The sequence below is a fragment of the Castor canadensis genome, chromosome 11 (assembly GCF_047511655.1).
Source record: "Castor canadensis chromosome 11, mCasCan1.hap1v2, whole genome shotgun sequence".
In the NCBI taxonomy this organism is placed as follows: Eukaryota; Metazoa; Chordata; class Mammalia; order Rodentia; family Castoridae; genus Castor; species Castor canadensis.
The window spans coordinates 67380388-67407868 of NC_133396.1; the positions used below are offsets into that span (position 1 = coordinate 67380388).

Below are 27481 nucleotides of genomic sequence, written 5' to 3' on the forward strand. Positions count from 1 at the left end.
GATTGCCCACTCCTGAATGTCAAGGGCCTCAGCTAATCAATTGTAGACTTGACCTTTGCAAAAAAAGTTACCTGACTGCTGAGATGGGGCATTGGTCTTCTCCTTCCTTCCAGGAACTTATACAAGTGGCGCTCCTTGTCCTCAGGCCTTTGGAACCAGACAAGAACTGTGCTAGCAGCTCTCCTGGGTCTCCTGCTCACCAAATGCAGATGTTGAGAAAACCTCAGCCAGCTTCTTATAATGAGTCCCCCTGTGTACCTGTGTGTTTATATATATGTATATGTAGAAACATCAGATAAATGACAGATTAGACAGATAGATGTGTAGATACATAGATACATAGGCACATAGATCAATACATAGATAGATAAATATTCAATTGGTTCGGTTTCTCTAGAGAAATCTGTCATGTACATAAAATGTCATTAGTCATCAGAAAAATGCAAATTAAAATCACAAAGCATTATCACTACATACTTATTAGAATAGCCAAAATCAAAATGGCAGACTATGCCAACTATTGCAGAAGATCAGAGCAGCTGAAATTCTTGTACACTACTATTAGGAATCTAAAAAAGTACAACCACTTTGGAAAACAGTTTGGCAACATTGTATGAAGTAAAATGTATGCTAACTGTAAACTAAGCAAACTTCTCCCCAGAGAAATGAAGGTGTATGTTCACAGAAACTCTTACATTCATGAATGTTCACCATTGTTCCTAATAGTCAAAAGTGTGAATAACAGAAAGTATATCATCTGTTGAATGGCTAAACAAATTGTGGAATACTCACAAAGGAATAAAATATTAAACATACAGAAACATGGATGAATCTAAAAAAATACTGTGTCTAGTGAAAGAACTAAAATACAAAAGACTATATGGTATCACTGCATTTGTGTGAAATAGTAGAAGATATAGGTCAGAGGATGGTTGGGTCACAGAAGAGCATTATAGTTCATGATTGTGCACAAAGTATGTGTTTGAAAAGATGAATTTCATTATAAATTAAGCCTGAATAATCTGGAATAAAAATAGAGAAAAAAAAGGAAGTAGAAAAGAGCTATTATTAGAATGCTTTGACCATGCTAAAGTCACGAAATCAAAAGAGATTTCCCCAACTTCTCCCTTTAGCATCAGGCCACCTCTGATAGATATGACTTTCAGAAAAGACATTTCTTTACCTTAGTCAGCAATTTTTTTATTTGTCTTTTGGATCCACATAGCCAGTATTCTTCAGAACCCTCAAATCTTTTTCACAGAAACTGAATGTTGTCTACTTTCATGATTTGTGAACTTGCAGGGTAAGAAAGATGTGATTGTTTTCCTTCCCATCATAAGATTCTTGACCAAAACTCCTGCAACAAAAGACACACTAACAAAGACAAGAATAATGAATTTATTTAATCAAAGTTTTACATGAGGCAGGGACATTTAGAAGTGGAAACCAAAAGACCCAGGGAAAACTTTTCTGTTTTTAGTCTTAAGTTTGAGAAGAATGGACAATATATACAGATGCAATTGGACAAAATGTTGTGATCTTTTGTCCAATCAGATATGGGAGCAATTAATTAATTAGTAAGAATACACTAACAAGATCTATCTGTTCAGATTCTTCTTGGTGTTTCCATGGAGCATTCTTTTCTCCCATGTGTTGGGAGGGACTTTTCCAGAATAAGGATTTAAGAGGAAAACGAGAGAGAAGCTGTTCTAGGATTTATGGCTTGCTTTGAAGAAGAGAGGTTCTACATTCTATAAAATGTTTTGAGGAATGGGAATTCTGCTTTCTCTGACTCACTTCAGGGGAGAATGACATTAAGAAACAGGAGGGCAGGGGAAGGTTAGAGACAGACTTGCTTCTGAGGGCTTCCAATATTCTTTAATTCAAAGTACCCAAGATGCCAAAGAGTCATACTTTTCGATATCATTTTCTGAGTTCCAACAGAGTGAAAACAACAAAGCATCCAGGCAGTTTCTCATGCCTGTAATCCTAGATATAGGGGAGGCTGAGATCCAGAGGATCACAGTTCCAGATCAGTCCAGGCAAATAGTTTGTGAAACACAGCTCCAAAATAACCAGAGCAAAATGGACAGATGTGGCCCAAGCAGTAGGGTGCCTGCTTTGAAAGCACAATAACCTAAGTTCAAACCCCAGTCTCACCAAAAAAAAAAAAAACAAACAAAAAGAAAACAGCAAATGAAATAGGATAGGGATGGCATAAAAGGGCGAGGAAATACAGTAAGCATTGCAAAATCAAGGGAATTCATCGCAATAAGTGAAAGTGCAATTAAGTCAGCAACTGCCTCATGGGTGAAGAACTTTAAGGTTACTATATATTTTGGAGATATATATCTGTGCTTACATAAAGGGCACAGATATATAATTTAAATGAACACTTATGCAGTCTTTACAAAGTACTAGACTTTTTCTAGGTCGTTAGGGTTCAGACATCAGGACACACGGTATTTATCCTTGGATGATCTAGAAGAAACAAGCACTCCAGAAAATTTCTACAATTCAAAGATTGTCATAATGGAACTATATATAAAAATGCAATGGCAACCAGCTGTAAGAGCAATTAATTCAACCTGGGAAATTTAACAATGGCTTCTAAGTGTGACATTTGAGCTAGAGTTTTTCAGGTGAGCAGGAATGAAGTGAGTTTCATGCAGAAAGAGGAAGAAGAGTAAAAAGAAGGAGGTATGAGCATATGGAGGAGATTCAGAATGCCAATAGGGAAAATTTGAATCAAGATAACAGGTAAAGGAGAGGATGGAAAGAAATAATGCTGGCAAGGGTCAAACAGAGAAGGACCAGGGCCAGTGGTTTTCATTCTGTTCTTCTTGAATCTCCAATGTCTATTTTAGGCCATTAAGTGTGGTACAGCAGCTTCTCTGAGACCTTGCCCAGGTGCACTTTACTGAGCTAACACACACATGTTGGCTGAAGGCTTACAACTACTTCTTTGGAGACTTGTTTTGGCGAGCTACTTTGCCTTGGATATTATTCCTCTTCCCCCACCAATATCATGGGCAATCCAGAGTCTGAGATGCAGCCATCTGAGGATACAAAAGCCAGTCCTTTTACTTCAAAAGAAAAATTTCAGTATTTCTGCTGGAGAACTCCACCCCCAACCTATCGATCAGGCCAATGCTTGGACTTAACCCAATTCCTTTCCTCTTCACAACCTTTCCTCTTCACTCTCTCCTGGAAGGTTTTTCCTGAGAGGACTCCCTCAGTAAACCACAACCACCTCAACTCTTGTTTTAGGCTCTATTTCTAAAAAATCTGACACCAGAAATAAGCTGAGCAGATTTGTGTTTCAGACTGAGATCTCAGAATCATGGAAGTCAGACAGATTTTGGCAGAGGGGAAAGTTCAAGAACAAAAGATTTGGGAGGTGCTGGGGGCCTGCAGCCAAGGTGTCAATAGTATGGAAATAGGAAGAAGAGTGTGATGCCATCTCTTGGGTCAGAGGATCTGTGAAGAAGAGAGAAAAGTGTAGAAAGAGCCTCAAATTTTGAGAACACTTGGATAACCTTTGGTATCATTTACTGAAGTACACATGAAAGAAAGGAAACTTATCTGAGAGGTAAATTTCAGACACAGTTGAGCCTGATACATCTCTTAAATGGAGAAGCAAATGGTGCATCCAAGAGATAATAGCCAGTAAATAATTTGAAATAAAATTCTAGAGCCCGGGTAAGAAGGCCAGATAGAAAGCCAGGTTTGGGAGCCATCAGCAGGTACTTGGCCACTGAAGCCATAACCATGGATGAAGGAACATGGGCCATGGACAATCTGTGTAAACCTAAAGCTTGAGAAGTGATTGGAGGAAGAAAAACCAGCTGGAGAGATAATTGAATGATTCCAAGGGGTAAGAGGAGAATTCAAAGACAGTTGTAATTCCAAACAAGAGTAATGACATTTGGGGAAAAAGGATGGTCTCAGACACTAAGCATAGCTCAGAATTCAAGTAGATGATAACCAGGAATAGACCAATAAATCTGGCAGTCTGAAGGTTCCAGATGACTTTGACAGAATATTTCAGTCCAGGAGCTAAGGAACATTGGGATCCAAGGTGCACAGACAGTGAGATGGAGGGGCCAGATGTTTGCAATGCTAGCCATTTGTTCTGTGATTTCTTCCTGCATGTTAAGCATTCAGTTATTTTTATTTCTCCTTCATAGCCATTTTTCTTTTGGGGCTATGAAAGTCAGCTGTGTACCTGCAGAAAGCAGAAGCATCCCTCAATTGGGAAGCACAAGCAGTCAAAAACTTTTTAAACAGATAAAGTAAGATCTTAGCCAATCTTTCTGCCCACCCAAAAGTTCACAAAGGGACTATTCAACCAGTCCCTGCTAGCTTTGCAGACATCCCTGCCTGCTTTGGGCATGCAGTTATGCACTGCAATCTTGGAATCACAGTCAGCATTAGAAGGAACTACAAGTCACAGGAAAAACTCATTTCCTGTGGAATCACATAAACTCCACATTTGTGAGAAAATGGGCAAGAATGACAAGAAAACATAAGATAAAGCTGCACTTCCCAAACTGCTTTGTTTTATATCTTTTTCTGTCTTGCAACTTTCTTTCCTTTCAGTTTGTCTTTCTTTGTGTTTGAGTAATCCATTCTCTTGGTTTTCTGGTTTCTGCTCCTACCTGTAGAACACACTTCCTGAGTTTGTATTTGTTTGTTTGTGGTTTTTGTCATGCTAGAGATTGAATCCAGGGCCTTGCACATTCTAGGCAAGCACTTCCAAAATGCTACACCTGCCTAAGTTTTAGTGTCGGATCAAAAGCTCAAATTCAGAAGAGAGTTAGAAGCAGGCATTGATGTCGCAGGACAGACTAGCCTGTGTGTCTTCTCTGTCTGTTTGGGACTTGACCACTCAGTGAAGAGACCTGACTGCTGCCATCTGGCTTAGGCTCCTAACACTTCAGGCTTCTTAATTTCCCTTGGGGGTGAGACCAGCAGGGGCAGGGTGGAGACCTTGTCATATGACCTCACTTCACCATACAGACATCTAGATGCAGGTAAAGCACCCACTTCAAGGTAGAGAATCTAGCTTTTTAGCAACTATGAGGAAAGGCCAGGTGACACAACCTAGAAATGCAGGGTGACCAACATCCTGCAGGGTCCAACTTTGACCAGAAAGAAACAAAATATGGAAAGAAGTAGGCAGGTAAGTTTTCTTTTGCTCTGAACCAGACTGCATGGAAGCACAGTGTTTTTGCTTAGCCTATCTGGAAGATGGTCCCCTGGTCATCCCCAAGTGGGGTTCTTAGGAGGTGGTAGACAGATGAGCATGGCATCTCTTTAATTTTGCTTTGCTTCTTTCTCATAGTACGTTCTTCTTCCCCTCACACTGTCTTGAAAAATATACCTTCCAATAAACCCCAGTAAGCAAATTTTACTTCAGGCTTCGTTTGGTATGGGATCCAGTGTAAGTCAGAAACATAATCTTGGAAGAGAGATTGTTTATAGAACTTAGAGTTGGAAGGGTCTTTGAAGATCATCAAATTCAAGCTCCTATCCACCTGAGAAACTCTTCCACGTGCTTGGATGCGTACTTCCTCAAGAGTCCTTCAGCTCCTTGTAGAGAACACAGTACATGGATATTTCTTTCTTGTATTGGAACCAAAGTCTTCTGGGGATTTGGGGATTTTTTTTTTGGTTTGTTTGTTTGGTTGGTTGGTTGTTTTAATTCATTCTAGCCATTAGTTCTAGCATTTGTATCTATTGTAAAAATTAAGGGAGGCCATTGTTTTGGACTGAGCTCTTGCACAAGACCAAGCCAAATTGAGTCACTCATGCTGTATTCCACATAATCAAACTAAAACTTAAAGAAAGCAGGTAGATTCCAAAGCAGAACAGTTTTTTTCTGAAAACAGGACTCTAGTCTACCTAGTCAGTGTCATTAGGAAGTTCTCTCTGCTTTAATTCTTTAAAAACAAGGTAACCTGAAGTAGTCTGATGTTAATCAATCAGCTTTTTTCCATTGTTCTGTTTCTTTGTTTACACCTTACAACACCCACTGTTCTACGTTCCCCCAGTGGGCATGCTCCTTCTGTTCCATAGAATATGCTACAGTTTGATTTGAACTGCAAATCAAAGCCAATTAGATCTATAACTAATCTGTCACAGTCTTGCTTTTTGACACTTCTTTTATTTGAATGTCAGGCTTTAAAGAAAAGCATGATGCCAGAGTTACCCATTTGGGAATACTAGTCCTGAAAAAGGAGACTTAAAAATTATTCTGTTTTTATCATATTACAAAAGTAGGTAGCAGAACTAACATAAATTACTTTATTTACTTAACTTTTCCAGTTAATCGATGGTTATATGCTGGGTATTTCTTCCCAATTTGCATCTGTCTCCCTCTCAGTGTTCTAAGTTAAGTTTATTGAAATTGAACAAAAGGGGACTGTGCCATTACATAACACTTCTCTAGAGACTGCACTCCAACAAGCACCCATGTCATTTTCCTACAGAGACTGCTGTTCATTCCCCATATTCCCATTCCTATTCTACCTGCTTTCATCACGACACCTACCTTATGTTAGAACCCCTTGTTTATGTATATTGCTTGCCAAAAAGAAGAACTGCTAGCAGCGTGTTCCTGGCCCACCTTCTGCTTCTGATCCCTGTGAAAAACCTCAGCATCCTGGATACTGTAGTCCTCCAATGTGTAAAGCCTGGGTTAACTGCAGTCCCATTTCCTTATAGTCTTATAAATGCAGGTGGCCCTGCCTATCTGTCAAGTGAGGGTGATTAGTACTAAGGGACTTGGATAAAACATCTGAAAATTGCACACTTTTTTCTAGGCTTGTAAAGCAAAACATAAACATATGTTGACATTCCCAGTAGTGTTTTGGGTAAGTGACTTGAATGAGATTTGTGGGGGAAAAAAAATGTTACTTGTTATTTCTCTTCCTTTTGATGTTAATCCCATGGCATCATGTTAATTTCTTCACATCAAAGTTCTTTTTCCTCCAAACAGAGATATTGATTCCTTTCCTAGTGCCCTGAAGAAGGCTTCCAGGCCAGAATCTTTGAATCATGCTGTGACCCATTACCTCTGCAAATTGTGCACAAGGAACTTTTCTTTTCACCACTGTTTCTTGACATACTTCCCAGAACTAAGGTTTGACGTGGTTATCATTTTCCCTCTTTTCTTGCAAATGCCAAGTGAAGAGGCATGCTTATACATGAAGAGCAAAGCTGGCATTTCACTTTCATTTTCTCTCAGTGGTAATGAGTGTGTGCCTCTTCATCCACTTACATCATTTCTGCCTCTTGTGATGAACAATGTACATTTGTTAAAAAAAAAAAAAAGAAGAAAAAGAAAAAGCTTCATATAAGACTGTGGTCTATGGCCTTGCACAAAATGTTAAAGGGCTGACCTACTCCAAGACACCTTTCACCTGGCTGACACAAAGACAACTAACTTGTTGGTGTCCTCACACTAATAAGAGGGGAGAGGGTATAAAAGAAGCAAGCTAAGAAGATTAATACGGCTGATGTACTTCCTATGCAAAAATGAATGTGGAATTTAAAACCTGTTGAAATTACCATAAGAAGGGGACCAAGGTAGAAAAGAGAAAAACAGAGAGGATGAGCCAATCCAGATTATGCTATATATATATGCATGGAAATGCCAAAATCCCCTGTACAGCTATTTTATACAAAAAAAAGGGGTTTTCAAAAATGGAGAATAACATTGTAAGAACCTTTGCAAATGTAGATGTCATATGTATCCCCACCCAGCACAACAATAAAAGAAAAAAATGGAGAACAGGAAGGTAAAACAGGTCCTGTCTAAGTGTTGGCACCAGTGGGAAGGGGGAGGTTATAAGGACAGAGTGTAGGAGGTGAATATGGTGGAAATATGATGTACTAATGTATGAAAATGGAAAAATGAGACCTGTTGAAACTCTTCCAGGAATGTGGAGAAGGCGGTTAAAGGAGAATGATAGAGGAGGTGAATTCAGCTATGATATATATTGTATGAACTTGGGTAAATGTCACAATGTAGCCCCAGAACAACAGTAAGAAAAAAGAAGATCTCCCCAAAGAAAATTCACTCTTCCTCATCCAGACTCAAATTTGGGGCATGCATATTTTTAACTTCTGCCTGGAAGTGAGGAGGGAGGGGGGAGGAGGCAGAGGGGAGAAATGACCCAAACAATGTACACACATGTGAATAAATGAATAATAAAAAAATTTTTTTTAAAAGTTGAGCACAGAGGCATATACCTGTGATTCCAGCTACAAAGGAAGCATAAATAGGAAGACCACAGTCCAAGCCCGCCAGGCATAAACATAAGACACATTCAGTCTCAAAAAATATATAAAGCTATAAGAACTAGGAAGGACGAGGCTCAAGTGGTAAAGCATCTGCCTAATAAGCCCAAAGCCTTGAGTTCATACCCTAGTAACACAAAAAAAAAAAAAAAAGAAAAGAAAAAAAGACATAGGAGCCTTGCCAGGTGGGTGCGGTGGTGCACCTATATGATTCCAGCTACTCAGGAAGCAGAGATTAGGAAGATTCTAGTTCAAGGTCAATCTGGAGAAAAAATTAGATTCCAATCTTAGCAAATAAGCCAGGCATGGTGTTTTCACATCTATAATCTCAGCTACTGGGAAACAAAGGTAGGAGGATGTCTGTTCAAGGTTGGTCCTGAACAAAAAGAAAAACCCTATCCAAAAAAAAAAAAAAAAAACCTTAAAAAAAAAAAGGGCTAAGTGTGGTTCAAGTGGTAGAGTGCCTATCTAGCAGCTGTGAGGCCCTCAGTTCAAAACCCCAGGACCACAAAAAAAAATTAGGAACCTTATTCTGTAGGTTCTACATCTTAAATCAGATGTTTTTGTCTATAACTCAAGAACTCAGAGCTCCAAGTATTATTTTGTTTAAATTAAATCTAACATAAGCATGCAATAAGATACAAAATAAGTAAATTAAATAAAATAGGGATTTAAAATAAAATTAAAATCTGTTTAAGAAATGATGTCTATAGAAATAACTTATTACATAATTTGAACCATATCCCCAAAGAGAATTTGAACTTAAACCAAGTACAGTGTGGCCATTGCCCCTACTGGACAAGTGAGGCAGTGCATGCTTAGCCTGTTGGGCCATGTCAATACCCATGTACTTGGAGAAGTAAAGATTTGCCAGGACCTGGTCGCTATGGTCAGGGCATTTCCTAATCCTGGAATGAGAGCACCAGTGTGGTATAGTGGAGAGAACTGAGACAGAGATATGCAAAAACTGTTGCTACTGAGTAAAAGGAATTGTCCTATAGAAACAACTCCCAGCCTAAGGCAGTCCTGGAGTATATCAGCCTGTTTACCTCTTTACCTTTTCCTCCTTCAGAGCACTTGGGTAAACTTTGTCCTGTGAAAACATACCTTGATTTTTACAAAAGAACCTTAGGGAACAAAAAAATCTAATTTATTCATTATGACATAGACCCCAACATTGAGAAAATATGTTTATTCAACATACTAATATTATTAAATTTATCCAACATGCACTGAATACAAAATATGTATTAATTCATATGATATTAAACATACAAATAAATACATTTATTCCATGCACCGTTCATTGTGTAAATTGAAAAGCAACATATTAAAGCAAGAGACTGAAAAGAAAAAAAAGGAAAAAAGTGTATTAGTCATATTTTTGCCACTATGACCAAATGCCTGGCACAATCAGCTTATAAGAAAGGTTTATTTTGGCTCCAGGTTTGAAAGATTTCAGTCCATGGTCACTTGGTCCCTTTGCTTGGTCCTGCGGTAGCACGGTGTGCATGGCAGGAATTTGTCAAAGGAGGCCATTCACCTTATGATGGCTGGAAAGTAAAAAGAGAGTAGAGGAGGTGCTGGCGACCTTCAAGGGCATACTCCCGATGACTAACTTTTTCTCACTAGGCCCCACCTCCTGACGCTTCCACCACCTCCAGTAGTGCTGAGGCTTAGGGACCAAGCGTGCAACACATGGACTTTTGAGGTACATTCAAGATCCATGATATGACAAATACGTATTCCATAAAAATGCACAAAATTGCCTGAGAAAGCTAATTTAGGTCATCACAGTCATTAATGCCTGTGTTCCATCTACTTTATCTAATTAGCCAGTAATGAGGCAAGTTCCTAGGAGAAGATCCTGATGGATCAGGGGCAGAAAATACCAAGATTCTCTCTGGAGCCTGGAAAATGTTAAGTAAGTCCAGTAGGGCGCAGTATAGAGGGCCTATGGCTGTCAGAGGAAAGGTGCTTTGAACACAAGAATAGGATCTCTGAAGAAATTTAAGAGGCATTTAGCTTACTTTGCAATTTTGACTAGAGCCCATTCTGCTTGAAAACAGCAGCTGCTGCCTCATCAGGAAGCAGGACTGGAAGAGGGAGAGTCAAGTGCAACAAATATTCCAATTTGAAACACTAGCCTAGCTCTGTTCATTAAATATGGTATTTTTTGGAGCTGCTGGTGATATACCTTGTAAACAAAACATACAACCAGACACACACACATCACAACTTGAAAAATACTTAAGTCTTAATATCATCTGTAGTGGGCACACTTATTTACTCTGGAGTTAGCTGGACCAAAACAATAGCTTCCTATATTTGGAGAAACTGCAGAGTGTACTCTTTCAACCTGTAAAGTGATACTGAGCAGAGTTCTCCAGATTTTAATGTGAAGAGACAATGAGCTTGAAAGAACATATGCCAGCCAGGTCAGGTGGCTCACACCTATAATCTTAGCTACTTAGGAGGCAGAGATCAGGAGAATGGTGGTCTGAGGCCAGCCCAGTCAAAAAGCAAAACCCTATCTCAAAAATACCCAACACAAAAATAAAAGGGCTGATGGAGTGGCTCAAGTGGAAGAGCACCTGCTTAACAAGTCTGAAGCCCTGAGTTCAATCCCCAGTACCACCAAAAAAAAAAAAAAAAAGAATGTATGCTGGTTTGCTCCATGCTCATTTACCCACAAGTAAAAGAGGGATGGGGGGAAACACATTTCTCCTGGAGTGGTTGATATGCTCACCATCCACCTATCCATGAGAGCAGTCTCCACTTAACACAAAATCCATGTGTGTATGGTGGAGGGATGGTTATGTGAGGGAGAACTGAGCCACCAAGCAAAGGCATGTTAGCCATCCATTTAAATTAAATTAAATTATTCTCTTCAAGATAAATCCTTTATGTCCACTTTGGAGGAAACAGTGGACACAGTGGGAATAATAGAGTGGAGAAAACAAGAGTTTTCATAGTTGCTCTGGCTACAATTTAGAATTGTACCAAAGAGTGGTGACATAGTTGCAGAGTAGAATGAAGCCCTGCCCATTTCTGTCTCTTCAGGCTCCTTTCTACTACTAATGCCACCCCCAGACCCATCCAAATAACCTTTCAAGACTGAGTGATGCATAGTTTGAAAACCATTGCTTCAACATAGTTCTCCCAGTTCAAGAGCCAACTTTAAATAATGGTGAGACAGTGATCAAGCCATTTAAAATTTGCTTTAATTTCTAGTAAGTTTTTATCTTAATAAAAAAAAAACTAGAAAGTTTAGAATTGAAAATATCTTTACTCTATATCTTTACTCTTCTATGTACTGCAGAATTTTACAGAATTTAAGTTGACAGAATGGGAAAGTATCTGGGAATAAAATGCCTACAAAATATATCAAAGTTAACAGAACTTACTAAAGGTTTATTCATCCCCTGTGTCTACTAACTTAGTCTGCTTGATGGCACTATTCATGGTTTGAGACTTGGTTTTACTGCTCAACTTTCCATTCTTTGAATTTATAACTAAACTCCTTTCTTTGAGTACAGCTGCGGGGATATGCAGATAACTCTACAAAGTCATGGGGAGCGTTTATTACCATCATTATTGAACCCAAGGTTTCAAAAGCTATAAAATGGAAACAATCATACTGTGAAACCTCAGGAGAAAAATGCTGACCAATTAATTCTGTGTATGAAAGTCATGGATGAAAGCTTCTTAATATGGAAGAAAATTAATCCAGCTGTGTTCTACCCTTTAAGACACTGAGAAGTGAAATGCCAAAAAAAAATATGGCAAATAAGACTCCATCTTTGCCAAAACCCCAGTTGCACAAGGGAGATTGTCTTTATATAAGCAGAATCCCATTAACCTCCATTTGCTGCTCTGTGGAAGATCTTGATACGGCAACAATACAAACATATTTAGTACTCAATTGTTTTCCCTCATCAAGTGCACCATAGCCATGAAGAACAGAACTGTAAATCAAAGCCATTAGATATTGCGCTTTCTCTGCTACCCAGTCTCCCAGGTCATCTGAACTCCTTGACCATCAACTCCTTTATTTATAAAGTGAGGTTACAAGACTAGATAAACTCATTAGTTTACACATTAGAAAGTAAGTGCTCTCTAAAACTCTGCTGAGGCTGACCCCAACCATGACCACCTTCTCCTGGCCATCTGCCTCACTGCATTTTAAGCATGGGAAAGGACCAGCAAAGGGAATGGGGAAAAGAAGTGGAAGAAGAAATGAAGCCCAAGGTTTGTCAGTGACAAAAATTGGACAGTAGCTGCCTTCATTTCATTTTTTTCTCCTCCTTGCCCCACATCACATTCAGATCTATAAAAAATGCAAGCTAGCATTACCTGCTCTCACCCCAACACACACATACACACACACACACACATACACACACACACACGCACACACACACACCTCCTAGTCATTCTCCTGAATGAAAGGAAAGAATTGCAGAAAGGAAGCCCTGGGAAGCTGTCCCCATATTGTTGCTAATTTGCTGTGACAATCCAAGGCTGCACTTGGTCTGACCTCCTGACTAGGTTTCAGTCTTAAGCTTGTGTCACAGTATCCCCTTATTCTCTGAAAACTAAGAGGGATACGAAGAGTTTTCTGGCTTCAAATGAGGTGGATACATGAATCCATGTCGCTCACCCAACAATGTTTTTCTTCCTAGTTCTGGAGTAGAAAGAAGCAGATGCCAAGGGGTCATCTGCCTCCTCAGGTACGGTGCTGTGTGGATCAGGCTGCAAGGCAGATTCTTCCTAAGGACCAGGAGAAGGAAGAAGTTGGCCAGACAGAATTTGCTGAGAGAGAATCCAGCAAATTCTACTGCTTTGGACCTCAGCTCCTTAAGGAGAGGTCAGAGTGAGAGAAAGATCCCAAAGCTGGATGTGAGACAGGACTGAGAACAGGGACAGGTGAGAGTGTCATTGGCTCTTGAATACTCATTGGTAAGTATCTCATATCTTGATTTCATCACCTATATTTGAAGGACAATACTGAAAATTCAGAAAACATTTACTGAGTATCAGCTCAGTCCTAGGCACCTGGACCTTGGTTTTAATGATCTCACAATCTAGTGAGAATGACCAATACCTGGTCAATTACACATGAAGGCAGACAGTAACAACTGCTAAGTCAGAGACACAGAGAAATGCTGGGTGACTCAGCACATTCTTTTCTCTCTCTCTTATCTGGGACAACACAGCCTTTTCCCCTTTCTGCTGAAATTCATAGCACAGAATGTCTCTTTCTAGAATTCTGGTCATTTGTCTTTCAAATACCTCACCACTGCCAAGCACCTTGTTAATATTCAATAAAGACAGAATTGGTTGACTGTCACTTCTGATTATAGATGACATTGGGTATGTATTCCTAACCATTGGGAGCATAGATGGGCAGGGAGAGATGGAAATCTTTTCCTAGCAAAGTTTCCCATGGATTCAACTCTCCCATAGCCACAATCACCGTGTGCAAGTCACATCCTCTTCCTTCTACTTTGTCAGTACCTGTGTGGCCCAGGAAGCAGATTTCTTATGATTTCAGAAGCAGACCCTGAGACAAAGGAAAATGAGTTAAAACCCATTTAGAAAAATAATTAGCCAGCCCTTTAAAAGGAGGAGATTTTTTATATAAAGAGGAAAAAAGTTATGTATAGAAAAGGAGATTTTCTAACTTCTTGGATGATTCTACTTAGCCCAAGTATTATAGGTGTAAAGATTTCTCTAATATGTGTTCCTAATTACTGTGATTGAATCAGAAAATGATGCCATATTCCTCCTTTCAGTAGAAAAGAGGACAAACTTTGAGATGTTCTACTGTTTCCTGTAGTGCTTATGCAGGGTTTGAATTTAGTCAACCTGGATTTGAGTCACAGGTGTGCCATTGACAATAGACCCCTTTCCTTGTCAGAACCTGTTTCCTTTTGTACCTCAGTTTTCATCTTATGAAATGTGAGCAATAACTATACCTATTTCATAGTAGTCTTATGAGAATTTGAGGAGGAGATCTATTTAAAACTCCTGGAGCAGTACCAGGCACATAGCAAACACTTAGAACATATAAGTTTACTATTAGAGAAGAATGTACTCTTAGTGTGTGCTCAAAAGCTTGGGAGCTCCTTGGCCTACACTTTTAGAGGATGTGGTCTCTACCTTCAAGGAAACTTAGGCTACTAAACTTTGGGGACACTTAAAACATAGTAATCTATTGGAGTACTTTTTCTGCCATTTACAAACTGCCATGATGAAGTTTCTTTTCCTAAAAGTAGGGATAAGAAAATCTACCCCATGTGTTTGCTGGGGCCTGAAGTAAGCTAATGTATGCAGCATAGAAAAAGACTTTAAATAAATTGGCCAGTTTAGGTTCCTGCTTTGCTAAGCAGAATGGTTCTCACCATCACTAGGTATGATTGGGTCTTAAGCAGCCAAGTTATGTACACCTTAGAGCAAAATTCTTACTTGCAGCCATTCCTTGGACTGTGACCCAAGGCAGCCACAAGTTACACAAGAAGCATAAAAAGAAAGATGAATGAGACCAATCAAACACTTGGTTTTAGAAATTTAAATTGGGAGAATACCACAAGAATTAACTGTTAGCAGTGGAATAACAAAACTGAGAAAAATAATTTACTCTGGATCATGAGGACACATGTCAATTTCACTTAGAAGAGAAGGACAGCAGCAAGAAGAGAATGGAGCAAACCACTGAAAGTATTTGAGCTCCTTTGATGGTGGATACCTGAAAGAAAACATACAAAATGTCATTGACTTCTCCTGAAAGCCACTTTTGAAGCTGGGTGAAAGTCTGGTTTCTGTTCTTGGTTTCCTGCACAACTCTCCTGTACCTTTTCTACAATATGCCTTCTCTTGCCCCATCCCCTTCCTTTCTTAAATTAATTTGTATGAGTCTCTGTTTCTTACAGCCAGAAGAGCCTAAACTGTAATATAGATACATAGAAGACCTTTAAATATCAATTATTATTATTAATAACTGGGAAATAAATGAATTATTGTGTGTTAAACCAGTAAAACCCCACAAGGAGACCTCCAAAATATGTAGGTGAGGGGTTTAGGAGCATCCAAAACTCCAAGGAGAGTCAAATGAAATAAAGCTCATTTTTTTTAAATCAAAACACCAATTATAAACTGCTCTTCTTGAAGAAAGAGGGTGTGAACAGAAAATGTAACTTTCTAGCTATCATAGAAGAATAAATTTCAAAAGCTTAATGCTGGCTGTGTTTACCTAATACCATCTAGGAACAGAAACAATAAACCCAGAGTATAGATGTTTCCCAACTGCTGAGGAAACTCACTGCCAAGAGCAGAAGTGATTCCTGGTTAGAAACCCCTTCAGGATAGTTATCATTTCAACTATGCTCTGAATTCATACTCACAAAGTAGTCTTTTGATTACTATTTTGTCATTCCAGGTATTCTGATACCAAAATGGTAAATGAAGTTAGCCAGGCTCAAAAATCCAAAGGCTACATGTTTTATCATGTATGTGGAATATAGACCAAATACAAATACAGCACTATTATTAAAAACAGGTTACACTAAGGGGAGGTCACATATGAGAGAGGGAGTGTAAAAGAAGGAAGCTCAGAAGGTGGATATGGTTGATGTACTTCCTATCCTAGAATGAATATAAAAATTTTAACCCTATTGAAATCACCATAAGAATGGGACTAAAGGAGAAAGGAGAAAAATAATAACCAATGAATTTGGATTATAATACATATATACATGGGAATGTCACAATGCAACACCATTTTTAGCTATCTTAGATGAACAAAAACTCAATTTTTTTACAGAAACAGAGAATAATGAGGCAAAACAGGTCCTCTCTTGGAGGGTTGGTACCAGTGGGAGGGGGGAGGATATAAGGAAAGGGGGTCAGAGGGTTAATATGGTGGAAATATTCTGTACACATATATGTAACAGAAAAAATTAGACCTGTTGAAACTTTTCCAGGAAGGAGAATGATGGATGGGGTGAATTCAACTATGATAAATTGTGAGAAATTTTCTAAATTTCACAATGTACTCCTAGGACAACAATAATAAAAATAAAGTATATTTTAAAAAAAGATGTTACCCAAATGGAAGATAAAAGCATCCAATGACAGGAAAAGGAAGCTTCTTCCTACATATGCACATGTGGCTGTGCTAAGACTACAGACTTCAGTGTTTGTGAGTGTCATAGCTGAAAGTGAGTCCCTCTCTGACCAGGACAAGTCTACAACACTGACTAAACTGACAAACAAGATTTTTAGGGTGGGACCAGATCCAAGATGGTGTCTAGGGTGCTGAAGCAGACAGCACAACCTTCATGACACCAAAACTTCACTAAGACACTGGAGCCACACTTGGCAGAAATAAAGCAGCAAGAAGAATCAAAACTTAATTCAAGAAGAATTAACTTAGAATTAATTAATTTCACATGCACGGGAAAGCAATGCAAGTCAACTCCCTATATAGTATCCTTATCTCAACTAGTAAAAACCCTTGGTCCTTCCTATTATTGCTTTTACTGTCTCTTCAACAAAATTAGAGATAAGGGCAAAATAGTTTCTGCTGGGTAGCGAAGAGTAAAGGGGGTTAAGGGAGGGAGCAGGGCGGGGTTAGGGAGGGGGTCGGGGGAAGGGAGGAGAAATGACCCAAACATTGTATGCACATATGAATAAAATAAAAATTAAAAAAAAAAAAACTTAGATACCCTGAACCCCTAGCCGATGGAAAGCTTCTCCATGCCACATTACACTGAGAAAAAAAGAGGGCTGCCATGCTGCCAGATGCCAACTCCAAACCTGTTTGGGGGACATTTGGCAGACCAACAGGTGAGCACCAAGCTTCACACAGTATTCCCATAGCCACCTCTAGGATAAACCAGCATAGCACCCTGGGCAGACTAACTCCACACCCCCACAAAAAAAACTGAACAATAAACAAGGAACTGAAAACTAACACACAGCAGAGGGACAGAGTTGCTGAAAGCACAGAAACAGAAGGGGGAGGGACAAGGAGCTGATCTCTGTGTGAAATTTCAGTAAACAAAGGCTGAAAAAGCAGAAGGGCAGACAGCGGGCAGGTGAAAAGCCACTGCCTGAAATAGGGCAGGCAGTGGTCCACAAAGCTCATCTCCTGAGACAGTGAGCAACGTCCAAAGTCAAATGACACTGCAAAATTGAAAAACAATCAGCAAACCTTCACAACACACTGACAGCAGGGGGCCGGTTGATGAATCACTGACCTTGCCCCAGAGAAAGGGAGCAAGGCAAAGAAACAAGTCCCCAGTAATCAAGTACAGCAAAAACCCAACTCCAATGCAGGACAGCTGGTGGACTACAGAGCTGATTCGGGAACCTGAGGACAACATACAAACTTAAACTGCCAAACCCCATTGAGGGAGGAGCTGACCAAGCACCTGCCTCTGAAAGAATTAAAAAAAATAAAACAGTACATAACCACCTGGCAAGAATAGGATGGTGCTTCTGCTTAAACACCAAAACCGGGATTGGATGCTGGAGGTGTAACACAATAACTTAACATATGACGGAAATTCTATTGTTCCTGAACCTGGAATTTTTGTTTGTTTGTTTGTTTGTGTTTGTTTGTTCATCTCTCTATGTTGATTTCTTTGGACTTTTTGTTGTTGTTGTTAGTTTTACTATTGTGAATTAGCAAATATTAAATTAACCCAGACCAGGGACAGAAATAACATACACACACTTAGCTACAAACCCAATACAGCCACAAAACAAAATAAAACCAAGGGAAAGAAAACAGATAACCACCAACTAGCCTATCAAGAACATAGTTGCACAGTATCAAGTGGAGTGATGGGAAGAAGAAAAAATAATGGAAACCATTCTCCCCCAAAAAATAATTTAATACAGGATTCAGAAGAAAATGAAGAAAATGGGTACCCAGTTTCAGACTCAAAATAAACAAAGATAAATGATGCCAAGGAACCCAATAATGCCCTGAAGAACAACCTCAAAGAAGAAATCCTGCAAGTAATCACTGAGAATTTCATGGAGATGTTACTAAACATGGTTAACCAAAACATTTAAGAGGCACTAAGAAATTTCAAGACACCAAGAATAAAGACAATGAGAAGACACAGAAACAAACAAATGAACTCAGAAGAGCCCTAAATAAACATCAAAGTGAAACAGAACACTATAAATAGAGAGATAGATGAGTTAAAGATGAAAATAAACAATACTAAAGAGGAAGTGACCCGTGATATGGAAAAATCTCAGAAAAAAGAATGAAACAGAAATACAAAACACAATGGAAGGCCACTACAGCAGACTAGAATAAGCAGAAGACAGAATCTCAGAACTTGAAGATAGAATGGAAATTAAAGGAAAAACTGAAGAGCTATTAGTCAAACCACTCAAGACCTGTGAAAGAATATGCAGGAACTCACCAACTCCATCAAAAGACCAAACCTGAGAATCATGGGCATTGAAGAAGGAGAAGAGGTCCAAGCAAAAGGGATTTTAAATATATTCAACAAAATAATAACAGATTACTTCCCAAACCAAGAGAAAGCTATGCCCATTCAGGTACAGGAAGCCTCCAAGACACGAAACAGACTTGACTAAAATAGAGCTACAACACGACATATTATCATTAAAACAACAAACACAGAGACTAGAGAAAGATTATTGAAGGCTGTAAGAGAAAAAATAAATAACATACAAAGGTAAACCCATCAAAATCACAGCAGATTTCTCAATGGAAACCTTAAAAGCAAGAAGGGCATGGACTGAGGTATTCCAAGCACTGAATTTAAACAACTTCAACCCTAGGATTCTCTACCTAGCAAAACTATCACTCAAAATAGATGGAGAAATAGAAGTCTTCCACGATAAACAGAAACTAAAACAATATATGACGACCAAGCCACCACTCAAAAGATTCTTCAAGGAATTCTGCACACAGAAAATGAAAGCAAACAAAACCATGAGAAGACAGGCAGTACCAAACCAGAGGAGAAGAAAGACAAGGAATCAGAGAGTAACAGTAATGCACACAATCAAACCCTCAAACAACAAAAACAACTAAATGACAGGAATCACCACATACTTATCAATATTAACACTGATTGTTAATGGACTTAACTCCCCTATCAAAAGACACCGTCTGGCAAACTGGATTAAAAAAAGAAGATCCAACAATCTGTTGTTTACAGAAGACCAATCTCATTGACAGAAACAAGCACTGGCTTAGGGTGAAAGGTTGGAAGAAAATTTACCAAGCCAATGGCCCCCCAAAACAGGCAGGAGTAGCAATACTTATTTTGGACAAAGTATACTTCAAACTTACATTGTTCAAACAAGATAAAGAAGGACACTCCATACTAATGAAAGGGGAAATACACCAAAAGGAAATAACAATTATCAACCTATATGCACCTAATGTGAGTGCACCCAATTTCATCAAACATACTCTGAAGGATCTAAAAACATATATATACTCCAAAATAGTGGTAGCAGGAGACTTTAATATCCCCTATCACCAATAAATAGGTCATCCAAACAAAAAAATCAATAAACAAATTCTAGAACTAAATCACACCATAGATATAATGAACATAGCTGATATCTACAGAATATTTCATACAACTTCCACACAATATACATTCTTCTCAGCAACCCATAGAACTTTCTCCAAAATTGATCATATCTTAGGGCACAAAGCAAACCTCAGCAAATATAACAAAATAGAAATAATCCCCTGCATTCTGTCTGATCACAAAGCATTAAAACTAGAACTCAACAACAAAAACAACAGTAGAAAACATGCAAACAATTGGAAGATGAACAACACATTGCTCAATGATCAGTGAGTCATTGATGAAATAAGAGAGGAAATTAAAAGGCTCCTGGAAGTTAATGAAAATGAAAACACAGCCTACCAGAACCTATAGGACACAGCAAAGGCAGTCCTAAGGGGCAAGTTTATAGCCATGATCATATATATTAAAAGGTTAGAAAGATCTCAAATCCATGACCTAATGCTACATCTCAAACTCCTAGGAAAACAAGAAGAAGCAAAACCCAAAAGAAGCAGGAGAGAAATAATAAAAAATAAGGGCCAAAATTAATGAAATAGAAACAAACAAACAAAAAAAATACAAAGAATCAAAGAAACAAAAAATTGGTTCTTTGAAAAGCTAAACAAGATTGACAGACCCCTGGCAAACCTGACTAAAATGAGGAGAGAAAATACCCAAATCAGTAAAATCAATGAGAAAGGGGAGATAACAACATACACCATGGAAATACAGGGAATCATCAGAGACTACTTTGAGAACCTATATTCCAATAAATTTGAAAATCTTGAAGAAATGCACAAATTCCTAGATACTTATGACCACCCAAAATTGAACAAAGAGGATATTAATCACCTGACTAGATCAACATAGTAAAAATGGCTATACTACCAAAAGAAATCTACATGCTTAATGCAATTCCCATCAAAATCCCAATGACTTTTATCACATGGATTGAAAAATCTACCCTATAGTTCATTTGGAAACACATGAGACTGCGAATAGCCAAGGCAATACTCAGCAAAAAGAACAATGCTAGAAATATCAAGATACCCAACTTCAAACTATATTACAAAGCAACAGCAATAAAAATAGCATGGTATTGGCACAAAAACAGACATGAAGACCAGTGGAACAGAATAGAGGACCCGGATATGAATCCACAAAGCTATGCCCACCTTATTTTTGACAAAGGCACCAAAGACATATGATGAAGAAAAGACAGCCTCTTCAACAAATGTTGTGGTAACAGTGTTATCTGCCTGCAAAAAACTGAAACTAGATCCATGTTTATCACCCTGTACTAGTATCAACTCAAAATGGATCAAGGACTTTAATATCAGACCCAAAACTCCTAAGTTAATAAAGGAACGTGCAGGGAATACTTTGGAAGCAATAAGTATAGGCAAGGACTTCCTCAATAGAACCCCAGCAGCTCAGCAACTAAGAGAAAGGATGCACAAATGGGACTATATCAAATTAAAAAGCTTCTGCACAACAAAAGAAATGGTCTCTAAACTGAAGAGACCACCCACAGAGTGGGGGAAAATATTTGCCAGCTATACATCAGACAAAGGACTGATAACTAGAATATACAGGGTGCTCAAAAAACTAAACTCTCCCCAAATCAATAAACCAATAAAGAAATGGGCATCTGAACTACACAGAACTTTTTCAAAAGATGAAATTCAACTGGCCAAAAAACACATGAAAAAATGCTCACCATCACTGGTCATAAAGGAAATGCAAATCAAAACCACACTAACATTCCACCTCACCCCTGTTAGAAGAGCTATCATCAAAAACACCAACAACAACAGGTGTTGGAAAGGATGTGGGGGAAAAAGGAACTCTTGTTCACTGCTGGTGGGAATGTAAGCTAGTGCAACCACTCTGGAAAACAATATAGAGGCTACTTAAAAAACTAAACATATGATCTAGCAATATCCCACTTCTAGGGATATACCCAAAGGAATGCGACTCAGGTTACTCCAGAGGCATCTTCACACCTATGTTTATTGAAGCACTTCACAATAGCCAAGTTATGGAAACAGCCAAGATGCCCCACTACTGATGAGTGGATCAAGAAAATGTGGTATTTATACACAATGGAGTTTTACTCAGCCATGAGGAAGAATGAAATCTTATCATTCGCAAGTAAATGGATGGAACTGGAGAACACCATTCTGAGTGAGGTTAGCCTGGCCCAAAAGACCAAAAATCATATGTTCTCCCTTATATGCACACTTTAGATCTAGGGCAAATGTAGCAATGTTGTTGGACTTGGGTTACACACTAAGGGGAGAGCACATACGGGAGGAATGGATATAATAAGCAGGAAACCCAAAACTTGAAAGTGTTTGATGTCCCTACTGCAAAGGAACTAACACAGAAACCTTAAAGTGACAGAGGTCAGTATGGGAAGGTGACCGGGAAATAGTGAAGAGGTCAGGTAGAGATGAATCAATTCAGGTTGTAATACACTTGTGCATGGAAGCAATGCTAGGAATCTCTCTATATAGCTATCCTTATCTCTACTAGCAAAAACACTTTGTCTTTCTTGTTATTGCGTATGTCTTCTCTTCAACAAAATTGGAGAAAAGGGCAGAACAGGTTCTTCCTGGAAGCAAAGGGGGTGGGAGGAGATAAAGGGGGTGGGAGACAGGGGGAAGAAATGACCCAAGCAATGTATGCACATAAGAATATTTTAATAAAGAAAAATAAAATAAAAAAGATTTTTTGGGTGAACCCAACTAGAAAATGCCACTCTGAAAAACAACACACTTGTAAAAAGTATACAATCAACTATGTAGAAAACATATTTAATATATATATATTATGAAGCAAATATATGTACATATATATAAAGCATATATATGCTATCTACTATGAATGCTTTTTATTATACATTATACACATATATACATACACAAAACACACACACATATGTCTTTTGTTCTTGGTTCCATGTACAGAATCTCCTGCTTGATGTGTGTCTTTTGTATGCTAATGAGATGACAGTTATGGGAATCTTTCAGGAGCTTCAGGGTAGAGGTTGGCTCCAGAAAGATCAAGCCATAACTAGGGGTTGAGATTTGAATCTCTCCACTGGAATCTCCCACTACACCCTGAAGCAGATATGTCCAAAATAGTTTTCCTTACAAATTCCTCCTTTCTAACTTCCCCACCTCTGTGGAAGATGCTGTCATCCTCTGGGCTGCAAACCTTAGAATGGATCAGGACCTCACTGATCCTCTATGTTATGGTCAGTTAACATACTCAATAGCTTCCTCCTCTATATTCTAATCACTAGCTTGACCAGTAATATGACAGAGAACAAAGAGCACAGCTTTTCTCAAAGCCCTTCCTTAATCCACTAGGAAATGTCAGCTCACATATGATTAAACAACCAAAGTCTCCTCCAACAACTAAGCTTTTCTCTTTCCTCACACTACAAGTGGCCACTCCTTCAGCTGTGTACAGGGCAGCAGTTTTCCCACTGCCATTCCTTCCCATTTCTTCATTTCTATGGTCAGCATTAGGTAGGGTAGTGCATATTTATTATGGATGTGTGGCAGCTGTACTATCACTTACATTTTGATTCTGATTATTGCCACCAGTGCAATGACTGACTTCACCCAGGAAGAGAGGAACAATAGCACAAGCCACAGGACAACTGGCATGGCTCAGCCCCAAGCTGCCTGCTCATTGTGAATTGTGATCACGCCCCAGCTGTCAATGGAACTGAATAGGGCAGAGATTCCCTCAACCGTCCACGTCACTGTGCACAGCACAGTGGCCTTGTGATTTGTCAGAACCAGCTTCTGCTGCATCTGGCTGCTCTAGGTACATTAGGCATTCTCCTCACACTGTGACTTTTCCAATTCTGTGTGCAGGTCAAGGTTGCCTTCTAAATGTGGTATAAAGCCAAGATGTGGGCACTGAGGAGAATGTGACCTCCCAAAAGTGAGAATTTACTGAAAAATGCAGTCACACATGCAGGTGAGCTAGGCATCATAGATCCCCATTGCCTGAGATGCTGCATTTTCTGAAACTTTGATAGAAAACTTTATCTTTCAGAGGGTTGGTGACAAATGCACTGATGCTGACTGTGTGTTCGAAGGGACAAAGGAAAAGAGATCTCACAATCTTGTACTCTCAAATGCAAATGAAGTCAAATCCTTTAAGAAAATGAAGGTATTATAATGCTATGTATGTACAAACTCAAAAGATCTCACTTTGTGTTAAAAAACAAAACCCAAATCTACAAAATCTGCTGTGTCTTCTTATGGATTTGTGACTGGATTCCAAATTTATTTTAGCAAGTTTTATTACTTGCTTTTCCCACAGATAATTTAGGATTCTCTTTACTCCTCATGCACTGAGCCTTGATGCCACCAGACACCAGTGTAAGAACATGGGAACAGATTCTTGATCTCTTCCTGAGTCAGGGAGAGATGTGTATGCACATGTGTATGCAAATGTGCACAAGTGAACAAAGACAGGCACACAAGCTCACAGCCATCCCAAGAATGGAACTCCAATGTCAGTGAATGATACTTTCATTATCAAGTAGCTGACAGGTCAAACTCTAAAAAACGAGATGAATTAATGTCCTTCATTGTGTTTGCTCAAACATAGTTGGAAGTCATTTTCTCTGCAGTTTACAGTCCTGTATACTCATTACTCATTCTCTCTCTCTTCCTTTCTTTCAGTGTGACTGAGGAGTCCTAGAAATAGAAAGCTTAGCCAAAGGATGTATTTTTTACTATTCATTCCCCTCAAATAACCATTGCGTGTTTAACAGTTTAAACCTATGATTTAACATGAAGGGTTAGTTTTGTTCGTTTGTTTGCTTGTCACTCAAGCTTCAGGCTCCAAACAAATCAGCAGCAAGTGGGCAGGCTGAGTTACCCCATGGCCCAGGGACCAAAGCTGTTAGGGGTTTCATGCTTTGGAATGCTGCCCTCATGACACTCCAGACTCATCAAGTGGAAAGGAGCCCATGAAGAACAGTAACGTCCCCTGAAGGCAAGGTTAGTATTTGAATGAAGATGGTATAGTATTTGATCTGAAACTGCCACAATACTACAACCACTTCACCAACAACAAAAGTTAGGATTACTGCTATTTTTACATATATTGTCTGCATTTAATACAGCCTTGATTCATTCCATCCCCACTAACTACCTTGTGGTATACAAGGCATCCTACTGGCTCCTGGAGAAACAGTCCCCAGTTCCCAAATGTACATTCCAGTGACTACTGATAGAAAATACATGAGCAAAAAATAATAAATATATAAAAAAGAATTTGGTAAATGTGATCAAGAAAGTGAAGAATGCTAGAGAATAATAAGTTGTGTCGGGAAGTTAGGTCAGTTAGATGGGGTACTCCTGATTAAATTGTCTCTCGTAAGCTAAAAGAGGAGATAGAATCATATATTCAGTGAACACAAGTGAGTGTTTTAGGTAGAGTGAGGTGTGAAGAGAACACTTGGCTTGCTGTAGAAACAAAAAGAAGCTCTTCTCTTCAGAAAAAACCTGAAGAAAAAGAAGTAAGTTGGAGAAGAAGTTAGATAGAGTCCAGATCATATAAGGATTTTGACTAAAGATAGAATTTGAGGTTTTGTTCTATGTTCCAAGGGAAGTCACAGAAAAGAAAGGCAGCATAATCACAATTGTGCTCAAAAAGGTCATTCTAGTTCTTCCTTATCCAGCCATAGCAGACTAGGTAATCCTCTCAGTTCCAAAGTGTACTAAAGTGGTCCTCCATGACTAGTGACCTCAAATGCTTGGGAGAAGAAAACAAAAGTCCTCACTGGAGAGCTGCACATTTATTCTAGTTTTTAAATGTTCCCTAAAAATTAAATTTTGTAACATCAAACATAACCAGATACACTAAAAAACCATACACATACAATTAGAAAAAAAACATTAACCACTGGTTTTGGGGCCAGCTTGACTATTTTCCTGGGATTTACTGTGTCTGGTATTCACCCTGGTTTCCCCACTCTGAGTCTACAAGCAGCTTTCTGCTAACTCTGCAATTTTTCCTGTAACTGTGACCACATTCTGTAGAGGGTGTGGGGACAAACTCTGTAAGTATTTAGCCAAGCCCCTGACACATATTGGGGCTCAGGGCTTTGAGAAATTACCTCCCCTGAGTCTGCTAGCATAATAAACTCCCTCCTTCTTCCTGTGAAAATGGTCTCGGTGGCTTCGTTTCCCTCACTGTTTCCTGTAACATTTCTGATGCATTGGCCGGGAATGGGAGAGACCAAAGCTGGCATTTTTGCCTCCCTGGCTGTCAGGCTGTGACCCAACTCCTGGGGATGCAACCCAGTCAAGGTGCCACTGGACACTTAGTCCAGACTGCTAGGGAAGCCTCAAGTACATACATGCCAACAGAACCTAGGTAGAGACCTCAGGAACCAGGAAAATTTGGAACAGCACCCATCTGGAACAGTGAGGACCTGGGTCCATCAGAATAGGCCCATCCATGAAAGGCAGAAGAGGAGTTTGATCACACCTCTTGATTTTTGTGATTATTCAAGAGGAGGCTGGGATACCTTCCAGAATAGGTTAGTTAGGTTGGATGAATATCTGATGTGCAATTGATTGCATGAAAGGAGTGTGACTTCAGTCACCACATGGTGTGTGGAGTTCATTTCCAGAAGTCAGGGACATTCTCATTTGATCTAGGGTGACTCCTCCTTGGGATACCATTCTGGGTTTATGAGGATTTGCTAAGGCTATGAAATGTCTGAAATATCTCTGCAAGGAGAATGGGTAGGGGTAGAAAGCAAAAGTTGTCTGTCTTCCCTTTGAGGATCCTGTATCTCATTTCCAAACTCCCTGATCCTCTTGTACCTTGTCTTAATATGGGTGGGAGCCAAAGTAAAAAGACTCCCTTACAACGTATGCTTGACAACTTTAAGAGAAGGTACATAGTGATTACGGGGGAACTCACACCCCAAAACCTTTGAAAATTCTGTCAAATAGATTGGGTGACTTTTAAGGTCAGATGGCCTTCTGAAGGGATCTCTGGATCAAGAAACCATTTGGAGAGTCCATCAGGTAGTGACAGGGACACCAGGTCATCCTAACCATAGACAAATGGCAGTCATTGGCAGCTCATCCTGGCTTAAGACGTGCTTTGAGGACAATTGTCAGATTCTGATGGCTAAAACAATGACTACTGGGATGGTTAAAAGAAAAAAAAAAGGAGAGACTCTTAAACTGTGGAATCCTGAAACCTTAACAATCTGCCTGGAGCACTCCTTTGCTGCCAGTTCAGAAACCAGGCACCAATGATACTGCCCAGTGCACGATCTCCTAGCAGTCAATCCAGCAACAGTGACTTCGCATCCTGTTCTTCTAAACTCATACACTTTGTTGGTCTTGACACCAGCAGAAGCAACCTGATTCTCATGTTTGAACTTAAAAGATGCATTCTTCTGCATCCAGTTGTCACCTGTGAGTCAACCCATCTTTGCTTTCAAATGGGAGGACCCCCAGTCAGTGGACAACAGCAGCTAACCTGGACTCATCTCCCATAAGGCTTCAAAAACTCCCCAACCATCTTTGGAACTT

At 39.3% G+C, this 27481-nt stretch overlaps 1 long non-coding RNA gene across 2 annotated transcripts in view; it reads right to left on the minus strand.

Annotated features, from left to right (window-relative positions):
• The window catches only part of LOC141414073 (uncharacterized), a 94086-nt gene that overhangs the window by 38748 nt on the left and 27857 nt on the right, over nucleotides 1-27481 (minus strand). The window contains exons 2-3 of one of the 2 annotated variants that reach the window (XR_012439170.1): nucleotides 1184-1374; nucleotides 72-258 (exon numbers count right to left, since the gene is read on the minus strand). This is a non-coding gene — a long non-coding RNA (uncharacterized lncRNA). The remainder of the gene's footprint in view (nucleotides 1-71; nucleotides 259-1183; nucleotides 1375-27481) is intronic. The other variant, XR_012439171.1, reaches the window with a different exon arrangement.